At 38.8% G+C, this 12416-nt stretch overlaps 1 long non-coding RNA gene across 1 annotated transcript in view; it reads left to right on the top strand.

Annotated features, from left to right (window-relative positions):
- Positions 1-7288, top strand: part of LOC129475212 (uncharacterized) — a 46114-nt gene extending 38826 nt beyond the window's left edge. The window contains exon 6 of the long non-coding RNA XR_010119639.1: positions 5089-7288. This is a non-coding gene — a long non-coding RNA (uncharacterized lncRNA). The remainder of the gene's footprint in view (positions 1-5088) is intronic.
- Positions 7289-12416: the final 5128 nt, after the last annotated feature.

Raw genomic sequence — 12416 nt, 5'->3', positions numbered from 1 at the left:
CTGTCGCCCAGGCTGGAGTGCAGTGGCGCGATCTCGGCTCACTGCAGGCTCTGCCTCCTGGGTTCATGCCATTCTCCTGCCTCAGCCTCCCGAGTACCTGGTATTACAGGCACGTGCCACCATGCACAGCTAATTTTTTTGTATTTTTAGTAGAGATGGGGTTTCACTGTGTTAGCCAGGATGGTCTCGATCTCCTGACCTTGTGATCCACCGGCCTCGGCCTCCCAAAGTGCTAGGATTACAGGTGTGAGCCACCGCTCTTGGCCCGGAACCATTCTTTAAGAAAGAAGTACAAGGGAATGTTAGATTTTTATTGTGTGTTTTCACATCAGTGTAATTATAGGAAGTTTGTTTAAAATAATAGGCCTTTTCATTTGACGAGATTTAAAAACACAGATTGGCTGTGGTATCTGGGCATAATTTGATATAGATAATCATATTTTCCTCCATATCGAAAATTGAGGTAAGTTTTGTAACCTCTTTGATGCATTTTCCTAGTAGAGTTAAAAATGTTGAAGTATAGCCACCAAAATGTTCATGTTGGTTATCCTTTTTTTTTTCCTTAATAAGAATGTACTATTTTGGTGGAAAAAAGTTAATAATTTCATTAGTTGGTAGGTGAATAATGAGTGATAGAGACTGTCTGACACCAACTGGGTATCCTGCAATTCATTTCAATTCTGACACTACCCAGAGTTAACACTAACTACCAGACACACAAAGTGTTCACCCACCAGGAAGCTCCTTGAGCTTTGAGTTTCCAGAGTTTTACTGGCCACATGATTAACTTCCTTCTCCAGCTCCTCTTTACTCTCTGAACATCTGGGGATGTGGCTAAAAGTTCCAACCCTCTAATCATATGCTTGGCCTGTCTGGCATGGCCAGCTCGTCCTTTGAAACTATGTGAGGGCCTACCTTGAGTCACCCCCAAGTATAAACTCAGGTATAGTCCAAAGGGGCTCCTTACGAATAACAAAGACACTTCCATTAATCAGGAAATTCCAAGCCTCTCTGAAGCTCTGTACCAGGAACAGGAGACAAAGACTAGATTTATTCTTCATTATATGACAGATACACTTTTATATTTTGCCTCTGGTTTTAGTAAAGTTTTTGTTGTGAAGAACACAAATGCCAGATCAAATGAGGGGGCTGTAATTAGCAAGGCTGCAAGGGATTGTGAGCAGTAAGGGAGATAGGGATTTTACTGGAAATCCACCAAAGGAACTGGTATATAGCTATGCCTCTCAGTAAGGGGAACTAGAAAGCTATTAGGAACTCGAGGCATCTGGAGAAACTATGTGTGTGTGCCCTCCAGCGTCTTCATGTTTGCGCTGCATTTTTGCTTTGTCATCATCTTGCCTCAGGTTGTTTTGCTCTCTTGTTTGACTTTCTATGCCCTTCTCTACCCTAGGGCTTCTACTTACTCAGAGTTTCTGCTTTCACAGGACTCCTTAGAGCTTAAGTTCTAGTTTATGTGTGGCTATGCATATTGAAAACTTGGGTTCTTTTTTTGGAGACAGGGTTGTACAAGCTGTTGCACAGGCTGTATTGCGGTGGTATGATCATAGCTCACTGCAACCTTGAACTCCTGGGTTCAAGTGATCTTCCTGCCTCAGCCTCCCACCACCCCCTGCTAATTTTTGTTGTTGTTGTTGTTGTTGGAGAATGGGGTCTGGCTATGTTGCCCAGGTTGGTCTTGACCTAAGGGCCTCAAGTGATCCTCCCACCTTAGCCTCCTAAAGCACTGTGAATACAGGCATGAACTTGAGTTCTTATTAACTGTCAGCCTGACTGGCTCTTTCCTAGCTGGGCTAGTCAGCTGGGCTGAGGAGTCAAGGGAGGACAGGCTTATTACTATGGAAAGCACTTCCAAAACATTAAAATGTTTCTCTTTAAAGAGTGTTTATCAATGCTCAAACCTGAACCAGAAAAAGAAAAAAGAAAAAAAAATGGAAAAGAGTGCTTAAAATATTAAGGATATTAAGCATGTCAATCCTTTTCTTATTCCTAATACCAAAAGGAGAATTCCTAAGATAAAAGATTGATGTGTCATGACATGAAATTTAATTGAGTTGAACATATTTAAGTAAATATTTGACTTTTGATTTTGTAAGGTCAGCCAAGAGAAAGGACAAGAGAGCAAGACCCAAGTTCAGGCAAGCTTTTATTAAACCCGCTGGCTCCTTTATCACAGACAAAGGAGGCAGCAGCAGCCAGCTTACAGAATGAGGGGTTTATATTGGGGAGGGAGTTTGAGGGAGTTCTTTGGTATGGCCGCATCCCGGGGTTGTTTGCTGGTTAATTCTGCCGCATTATCACCTTGTGACGTTTATGGTACCGGAGGGTTGTAGGTAAAGTTTGTTTATGCTTCCCACGACCTCCCCCTGTGCGGTCCCGATGGTTTGTAACTGGGGTTTGCTTTATAGCAGCGAGGCCTGATAGGTAAAGTCTGCTGGCTTCACTGCTGCGCCTAGATAAGGGCTTAGAAATGTAAAGAGGCTTGGGGCAGCATGGAGAGGAGTTGCAGAGTGGGGAGGGGCGGGCAGCACCAAGAAGCTTCTTGGGGCAGTTTGTCCCTAACAGATTTATTTTCAGAAAGGAATTCTGAACTCTGAGACCAAGTCAGTATATTTGTGTATATTTTTTCATATTCTTCCAAAGTCTTTTAATTCTTAACCTGATATTTAAGTGAAAAGGGTTTACTCTTTTCTCTATCCTAATTAGTTAATTACATATTCCATTTGTTAATGAAACTATCCTTTGCTCACTGCATTGTAAACACATCTTTATCTTTCTTCAAACATAGAAGCCATAAAATAAGATTCATAAATGCAGCTACATAAAAAATATTTTTAAATATTTAAATATTAATATTAATTTTTTTAAATAAAATATTTTGTGTCAAAATGCTCTAAATGAAGTCAAAAGAGAAACAAGAAACTGGAAAAAATATTTGCAACACATATTAAGTGCTAATCTCCATTAATATATAAAAAGCTTCTAAAAAAATAAGGAAAATCCAAAGACCCTAGTTAAAAATGAGCAATGGTCATGAGCAGATAGTTCCCAGGAAAACCAATGGCACTTTAATATATAAAAGCATGCTTAAGTCATTTATAGGAGAAATGTGAAAAGCTACAGAAGGTTAATACTTGAGAACTTTGTTGGCAGGACTGTGGGAAAACTGGCACTTATAGAATGCTGGAATGCAAAATAATATAATACTTATGAAGGATACTTTGGAGATATTTATCAAAGTAATAGTTGCCCTGGGTAATCTCCCTGGGCTTTGGTGGGTGGTGGCTGTGGAGCTGCAGTTAGCGCGTCCAGGCCTTGTGGCTTGTTGGGCATGAGGCAGCATTCGTACACCTTCCAGGGTGGCTTTTCTCGCTCAGTTTCTGGAAAGGAGGAGGAAACGCTGCAGCTTCCACAGTACTTTTGCTTAAGACAAAGCCAGGGATCTGGAATTTCAAAAGAGCTGGGGATAGAAGGTTTGAGCTGGCCCCACCCAGCCCTCCATTTGACCTCCAAAGCAGGCTGTTTCTTGCTGCTGGCTGAGTAGAGGCGGCCTTCCTGGGGCGAAGGGAGAAAAAAAAATTAAAGTCACCTTTATTTGATCTAGTGAATCCTCTTCTAAGAATTATCCTACATAGCTGAAAAAGTGAAACAAGTTGTATATGTAACATTGAAGAATATTTTATAATAGCAAAAGTTGGAAACGATCCAGGGGCTCATCAATAAAGGACTGGATAAACTGGTAGATTCTCACAATTCTACAATTCAGTGCTGTAGAAATGAATGAGGTGGCAGTCTATGCAGTAATAGAAAATTTGAAGGCTATATTAGGTAAACAAAGGCATATAAAGATAATACATATGAGTTTTCTTCTGTGGAAGAAAATGGGTGAAACATACATGTTTACTTATATTTTTTAAACATATAGCACTCAGATATGAAAGCAGTTACCTCTAGGTGCTAGGAGAATGGGGCAGGTGTATCCAGAGTGAGAACAAAAATTTTCTATATACAATGTTTGGAAGATCCAGGTGATTTGTTTTTCCTTTTGTGTGTGGTAAAATATATATAGCATAAAATTTGCCATTTTAATCATTTATAAGTTGCAGTCCAGTGGCATTTCTTTTTTTTCTTTTTCTTTTTTTTGAGACAGTCTCACTGTGTTGCCTAGGCTGGAGTGCAATGGCGAGATCATGGCTCACTGCAATCTCGACCTCCCGGGCCCAAGCAATCCTTCCACTCCTTCCACTTCAGCCTCCTGAGTAGCACGTGCCAGCACGCCTGGCTAATTTTATTTTTTTGAGACAGGGTTTCCTTTTGTCACCCAGGTTGGAGTGCAGTGGCACCATCTTGGCTGGCTGCACCCTCCACCTCCTGGCCTCAAGTGATCCTCCCACCTCAGCCTCCTTAGTAGCTGGGACTATAGGCGCAGGCCACCATTCTCCACTAATTTTTTAATTTTTTGTAGAGATGAGATTATAAGATGTTTTAAAAAAAGTAATATGTGCAAGTGGTAAATAGTACAAAATTCAATTTGTACTAAAGTTGTTTTAGTTAAAAGTCTTCTTTCTGCTTTTAGATTCCCAGTTCTCAATCTTCCTCCTTACCAGATACAAGCAACCTTCAACCTTCCAGAGATGGTCTCTGCATATGAAAGACAATGGTCTTATTATGAAGTCGGCATATTTATAGCTTGATAAAAACTGAAAAATCTGTAGCCTATTTTTAATAGTGATATATAAGGAAATAACGTAAATAAAAATTTGGCAACAAGAATCCAGGAGCAAATTTATGATCGATACACAATTGGGCAAGTGGTGTTCATACCAACCATGCAAAAATGGTTCAATTTTAGAAAATCGTTGAATATAGCTTTTAGTAGGTCAGAGGAAATCAATATCTCAAAGTACTTTCATGATTTAGTTATTTTTAAGTTATTGATCATTTTGGATTTTACTTTGAGGTTGGTAGCCATATAATGATTTCACATTTTATTTTAAATGGCTAGCTGTTGTCCCAGTACTATTTATTGAAAAATCTACATTTTGCTCACTCTTTTTTTTGTTTTTTAAGAGACAGGGTTTTGCCATGTTGCCCAGGCTAGATTTGAACTCCTGGGCTCAAGTGATCCTCTCGACCCAGCCTCCTGAGTATCTGAGTACCCCTGTGCCTGCTCACTCATTTAAAGTTCTACACATCAAATACTAAATTCTCATCTACTTGACTTCTGGACTCACTGGTTGGTGTCATTGACTCTCTTTTCCTGTGATAGCATAGAATTATTTTGATTGTGGAAGTACTATAAATGTTGCTATTTATTGTGCCTCTTGCTGCCTATGTTTAGACTCATTTATGTGATGCCATTTCATATACTCTAAATTTTTTGGTTCTATTTTAATAATGTTTGAGTCAGTGACTTTTCATGACTCTTGACTTCCCTACTTCAACAGTTTACTAGTCTCCATCTTGAATGTTTTTATTAATCTATTTTGTATTAATTCTACCCAGGTTTTTTGTTTTTCCTTGCTACTATTATATATATTTCTGCCAGATGTCACATGGTATAAATGCCTATATGGACTTTTGTAACAGAAAATTTACTTACTAGAATTAATGTAGGGGGCTTTTTAATAAGAGTGCATGTAACATAGTAACAGTAGCAGAGCTATATCAGAAACAGTTCTGATAATATTTCGTGATCTATAGTTTGTTGCATGCCCATTGCTTCATACTGCTTGTGTTCTTGGTTGAGTCGTAAGTAATTTTTATGGGGTGTGTCATGACTGTCATATTCATAGAGAGTTGTCTGCCTTGCCCCATGGTCTTTGCGTGGCTTAAACAGGACCCCTTTTCATACAAAAGTCATTCAATTTTATGTTTTTAATAGCATCAATTTTAGTGTTTAACATGTGACTCTGGACTATGCATCAGAATACTTGACTGTTAATGTGAAATGAAAATTCATAGATATAATAATTTACGTAACATAATTTAACATTTCTGTATTAATAAGACTTTAGATTGTCCCTTTCACAAAAAAATGGTGCGGTTAAAACTTAATCCTGTGTCTTTTTGTGAGTAGTTCTATGATTTCTATATGATGGCATCCTTGAAAAAGTTGATAAAAATAAGAATAGTTCTTATTTATTAAAGTTCTTCTCAAATTGCTCTTCCAAAACATTTTAGTTTATACTGCAGTGTTAACCATTTTACACTTGCTTAAGTAATTTTCTTCAAATACACACGAGTCCAGGCTATTTAACCTGTATTTTACCGCTGTAGCACAAAACAGGTTTTCCAAAATTGTCCTTGCACACCTGGGATTTTACAAGGATATTATAAACTTGGTTCAGTTTGACTTACTGAATTTGTAGTAAGTATGTTTTAGCACATAGAAAATTCAAAATATGTGTTAATCTGTTTATAGGGTAAATTTTTATGAGGGTGGATGTCATCCTGTTTTGTTCTTTTTTTTAAATAAATGTTTTGTTTCACAATGTTTTTTATTTACAGAAAAGTTACATAGTACAGAGAGTTCCCATATGCTCCACACCCAGTTTTCCCTATTGTTAATATCTGGAATTAGTATAGTACATTTGTCTCCTTCTCCTTTTCGCCCTTGGTAACCTCTAATTTACTTTCAGTCTCTGAATTTGCCCATTCCAAATATTTTGTATAACTAGAATCATACAATATTTGTCCTTTTGCTTCTGGCGTATTTCATTTAGCACAATGCCTTCAAGGTTCATCCATGTTATAGCATATGTCAGAACTTTATTCTTTTTTATAGCTGAATAATATTTCATTGTGTGTATATGCCACATTTTGTTTATCATTCATTTTGTTTATGTACCATGTTTTGTTTATATACCACATCTATTAGTATGTATTTGTTTAGATATGCAATTTGCTTATATACCACATTTTGTTTTTCTGCTATCTAATGGATTATGCTGCTCTGGAACATTCATGTGATGCTTTTGTTAATTGCTTACACATTTTATTAAGCTAATGAGCTTGGTCATGGTAACATATAAAATCAAGAATCGTTTAACTTTTGCAATAAAAATCTTGACGTTGACTCTGAAGTATTAAGATGCAACTTCAATGTACTGGGATTGTGAGGCAGCCATAGCGATATTACCACAGGCTTTCCAAAAATTAACACAAATATTTTCTATTCTAGATGTGATATCTTTGGCATTACTGTTCATTCTTTTTATCCTTGATTAAAGTGAAACAATTACATTAAAATAGTTTTATGATTTAAAAATTATTCTTTTTTTAAGCTATTATTTTAATGTAGGTCAGCATGTTATGTAAATTGATGTCCACTACCTGAACATCTGATGCTTTCTCTTTATTCCTTCGTATTTCCTCCATATTCTCTGAGGGCCTTCAGTCAGTTTTTTAAGGGAAGTAATAAGTTCAAATATATATGTATGACTTAGGGTTACAAAGAATATTTTCTTTTCCTCCAGTATACTTTGTATTAAAAAAATTATAAAAGGCCATAGGTATTCATTTTCAAATATTTGAAAAAAAAAGGCATGGCACAATTAAAGCGTATGCAGAACCAACTTGGATTATTGCTATATTTCTTTCTTTCTAGTGTGTGCGGATATTGATGGCATTTTTAGGTGGCTCTTAACAAGAACATTTTCCTCTCTTTAGATGTGAATGCATAGAAATCTTTCATTTGGACCAGGATCGTTTTAAAACATTTCCTTTATTTTTTGATTAAATTTTTTTCCTTTTAAATATTAGGACTCAGTTTTTTATTAAATTTGAACACAGTATATTTAACATACTTACGGATACATTTTTGTGGGCATATTTCTCTGACGATTTCTCTTATTACAAACCAAACTTGTTAGAGACCTGATTTTGTGTGTGTGTGTGTGTGTGTGTGTGCATATGTGCATGTTTTGCATTTCTATTCTTTGTTTTCTAGTTTCATCCCTATGCTAGGACATGGCTGTGTTCATTTCTCTTTCACTAGATGATTTTAATGACTGTAAGGTTATTCTACGCTTTTAATTTGCTTTTGCAGTACTTTTCCATCAAAAACAACTGTGTTACTTCTCATTTAAATATTTATTTCTTTATTCATTTATTTATTTATTTTTGAGACAGGATTTCACGCCGTCACCCAGGCTGGAGTGCAGTGTTGTGATCTTGGCTCACTGCAGCCTCTGTCTCCTGGGTTCAAGCAATTCTCCTGCTCCAGCTTCCCGAGTAGCTGGGACTACAGGTGGACACCACCACTCCTGGCTAATTTTTGCATTTTTAGTAGAGACGGGGTTTTACCATGTTGACCAGGCTGGTCTCCAACTCCTGACCTCAAATGATCTGCCTGCCTCAGCCTCCCAAAGTGCTGGGGGATTACAGGCATAAGCCACTATGCCCGGCCTCATTTAAATATCTCTTAATCATCTCTTACCTGTTTTTCCATTCTAAGCGGTGCATTCTTTTTTTATAGCAGTCTTTTGATAACAATAGTTAAGAGGCCAGGCACGGTGGCTCATGACTATAATTCCAGCACTTTGGGAGGCTGAGGCAGGAGGATCACCTGAGGTTGAGAGTTCGAGACCAGCCTGGGCCAACATGGTGAAACCCCATCTCTACTTAAAAAAAAAAAAAATTAGCTGGGTGTAGTGGTGCATGCATGTAATCCCAGCTACTCTGGAAGCTGAGGCATGAAAATTGCTTGAACCCAGGAGGTGGAGGTTGCAGTGACCCGAGATCGCGCCACTGCACTCCAGACTGGGTGACAGACTGAGAGAGTCTGTCTCAAAAAAAACAAAAAACAAACAAACAAAAACCTCCCAAGAGTTAACATTAACTGAGCACACATTAAATGTTAAGTGTCACACACTGTTCTATGTATGCATAGCTCAGTTTTTAACTTAGGAAGTAAATTCTAGTAATATTCCTTATTTTTTTCTGATGGGGTAGCCGGGCGTGGTGGCTCACGCTTGTAATCCCAGCACTTTGGGAGGCCGAGGCGGGTGGATCACAAGGTCAGGAGATCGAGACCACAGTGAAACCCCATCTCTACTAAAAATACAAAAAAATTAGCCGGGCGTGGTGGCGGGCGCCTGTAGTCCCAGCTACTCGGGAGGCTGAGGCGGGAGAATGGCGTGAACCCGGGAGGCGGAGCTTGCAGTGAGCCGAGATTGCACCACTGCACTCCAGCCTGGGCCACAGAGCGAGACTCCGTCACAAAAAAAAAAAAAAAAAAAAAAAAAAAAAAAAAAACTCTGATGGGGTAATTGAGGGCAGCTACTCTCAGTAACATTGAACCCGATAGCACATAGTAAAGACTCATTATCTTTATCAATGATGTGTCAGTTAGAGGTAAAAATTAGGTTGTTTTCAATATCCAGTGGTGACTGTCCTCCTAGGAAGATCAGCCAAGGATACACAGTCTGAAAAGTTTATGGCTTAGGTAGGTAGGATTAAGTGCAGTGCCTCTCTAGTACACACCTGGATGTGACTATTGTGTCCGCATGTTTTTCAAACCTGGCAGGAACAATAACCCCATTCAGAAATGACTTCTAAAAAGGCTATTTTTGCAGGGCTTGCAGGCATGCACTTGTAGCCCTAGCTACTCAGGAGGGTGAGGAGAGAGGATTGCTTGATCCCAGGAATTCTGAGCTGTAGTGAGCTATGCCGACTGGATTCCTGCACTAAATTCGGCATCAATATGGTGACCTCCCGGGCACAGGGGATCACCGGGTTGCCTGAGGAGGGGTGAACCAGCCCAGGTCGGAAATGGAACGGGTCAAAACTCCCATGATGATCAGTAGTGAGATCATACCTGTGAATAGCCATTACACTTCAGCCTGGGCAACATAACAAGAATCAATCTCTCTCTCTCTCTCTCTCTCTCTTTTTTTTTTTAAAGAGCCAACCTTAGGAAGAAATGCCTTTTTTATTTTCTTTTTAAAGGACATTTCTTCCTAAGGTTGGCTTGTTTTAGGGATAGCCAAACCTACAGGTTGTTCTAATTGATATACTCATCTCACCAACACTAATGTTACGATTGTTTTTATTATATTTCAAAGAGGTCATCAAATCAATAAAAGTTCAGAACTTGGCAAGAATGGCCAGTCAGTAAATTCTAGACTTTCTCTTTGAACCCCCATGTCTTACAATGCAAGAATGTAACCTCTTAATTGCTCTATTTGTACTACATTGTCATCTTTGGACTTCCTGGATACCCTTGACCTCTCTGTTATTTCCTGTTATGGTGAGTCTGTCCTAACAACCTTATTATAGACATGTTTGTGCACATTAACCACACTCCATGGAAGAAGCCCTTTAACATGAGACTTGTTCCTAAGTACTCCACTGGCTTACCAAGTATAGGATTACCCTTTGATTACTTTATCTGGCTACCAGGACAGAGAGATTCTTGGGAGCCAACCAGCCATCAGGTCAACTATTTTGCTACAGATACTACTTTCCGGGTTTAGTCCCCTGTACTTTCAGGTCTTTAGCCTCAATTTGACTTCCTGGCTTGTTCAGTGAGGATTTTGGAGTTATGTCAGGTGAGGAATCAATCCATCCAGTCTGAAATGTTGCTGGGAGGAGGGCTGTCTTTCTGTAACAGGGTAAAATTTTATTTATTTGAACTACAGAATAAGTTATAGACTATAATGCATTGTACAATTGTTTGATTTTAAAGAAAACTCATTATAGCTTTACTGTTCCAAAACTGAACATCTTATGTCTGCATTCCTATTTATTTATGATCTACTCTAGGCCTTGCAGATATTCTGTTTCCTGGGTCCTCTAGCAAGTTAATTATTGGTATTAATCCTCTAACAAATTAGTTATTAATGTACATTGTACAGGTAAGTGTGAATTGGAGAGAAAATAATTTTAACAAGATCAGAATGCCTTCCAGTTCAATTTGAATTCGAAGGCTTAATTCATGGCATTTTATAGTTCAAAGAAAGCTTTGAATTATTTAGGATATACTAACATATATTACAGGAAGAGAAGTATGGATAAATTTCCCAGTAGTTGCCTAGCAGAAGTATATACTTAGTAAGTATATGACTTACCAAGAGAGTGATCACGAGTGATTTAGGGAGCCCTTTGTAGGTTTCCCCTATTTACCTTTAGCCTTTTACCACATCACCAATGACCTCTTATTTTCATACTGCCTATAGAATTAGGTTAGCCTGTCCAAGAAGTCACTTTATTTTACCCTAGTCCCAGTGCATTCCCAAATATCAGGGATTGTATTCCCTTACTTTTACCTGGGCATTGGATGCCTCATGTTCCCTTATATCAAAGCTTAAAGGTAGCTTTTAGGCAGAATCTGGTAGTGCCCTTATGTCCTGAGGGCAGGACAGTAGAAGAAAAACTCATTTGGCATTAGACTTTTTCATGGTGCTTATTTGGAAGACCTTCTTCATCTTCAGAATATTGATCCAAGTCCTTTGGGGCCGCTGCTACTGTCAGAGTTGTTTTGAGTTTGGCAGTACCTCCCCAGAGCCTCAAGGTAAGGGACTTGTGGTTTGAGAAGTGGAATACAAGTCCATAATCTATAGAATACTAGAGCTTAATAGATGATTACTTCATTACCTTGATTATACCCATCAATTTTTAGGTGTGAACATTGAGATCTGGGGTTGGGTGTAGGGTGGCTTGTGTGGGCTTCCCCAGGCTAGATTGAAAACTCAAACAAACTGCATGTACCCTTCTATTACTTTTGTTTTTGGAGTTTAAGAAGTTTTAGAGTCTTGGCTTCTCACTTATTATATAACAAAAGGGAAATAAAAAGTAGGAGTGGGATAGTGTATAGCTGGTAAACATCTCCTGTAATACAAGTGTTGATGTTATTGGGAATTTTACTTGAAAGTTTTTGGGAAGGAGAGATAGTTAAGGGTAGGGCCCTGAGGGTTTGGGACAGGAGGGAATGGAAGGGATGGAGGATCTATCTGGAATCTGTTTCAAAGAAGGAAAAACTGCTTTGAAGAAATTGAGCATCAGTCCAAGAAGAAATGTGATCCCAGCAGCCATCTTCACATCACCCCCAAGCCTGTTCCCCTATCTTGCTGACAAGTCATAGTCCTACTTTTGCCCCCTTTTGCTGGTTTCATGTATTTTGAGGGTCAGCAATTGTCCATGCCCTGGGTGAGTTCAAACACTGTGTGAGGGACCACTTGGGTTTAGGACACGGGAACTATATGGAAGGGATGGTTTCTTGTGATATGGGGCTGTGGTGTCTGTGTGATGGGGAGCATCAGAGAAGGTGTTTGGGGCAACATGGAGGGAAGGGTGCATATCCTGTAAGAATCAGGGGACAGGGTTTCATAACCTATCACGTGCCCTGAAAGTCAGGAATGGCTGCAGTTCTATTACCAAGCCCTGACAAGCAGCCG

This window comes from Symphalangus syndactylus, chromosome X (assembly GCF_028878055.3).
Source record: "Symphalangus syndactylus isolate Jambi chromosome X, NHGRI_mSymSyn1-v2.1_pri, whole genome shotgun sequence".
Classification (NCBI taxonomy): Eukaryota; Metazoa; Chordata; class Mammalia; order Primates; family Hylobatidae; genus Symphalangus; species Symphalangus syndactylus.
This window is presented reverse-complemented; position numbering and strand designations above follow the sequence as displayed.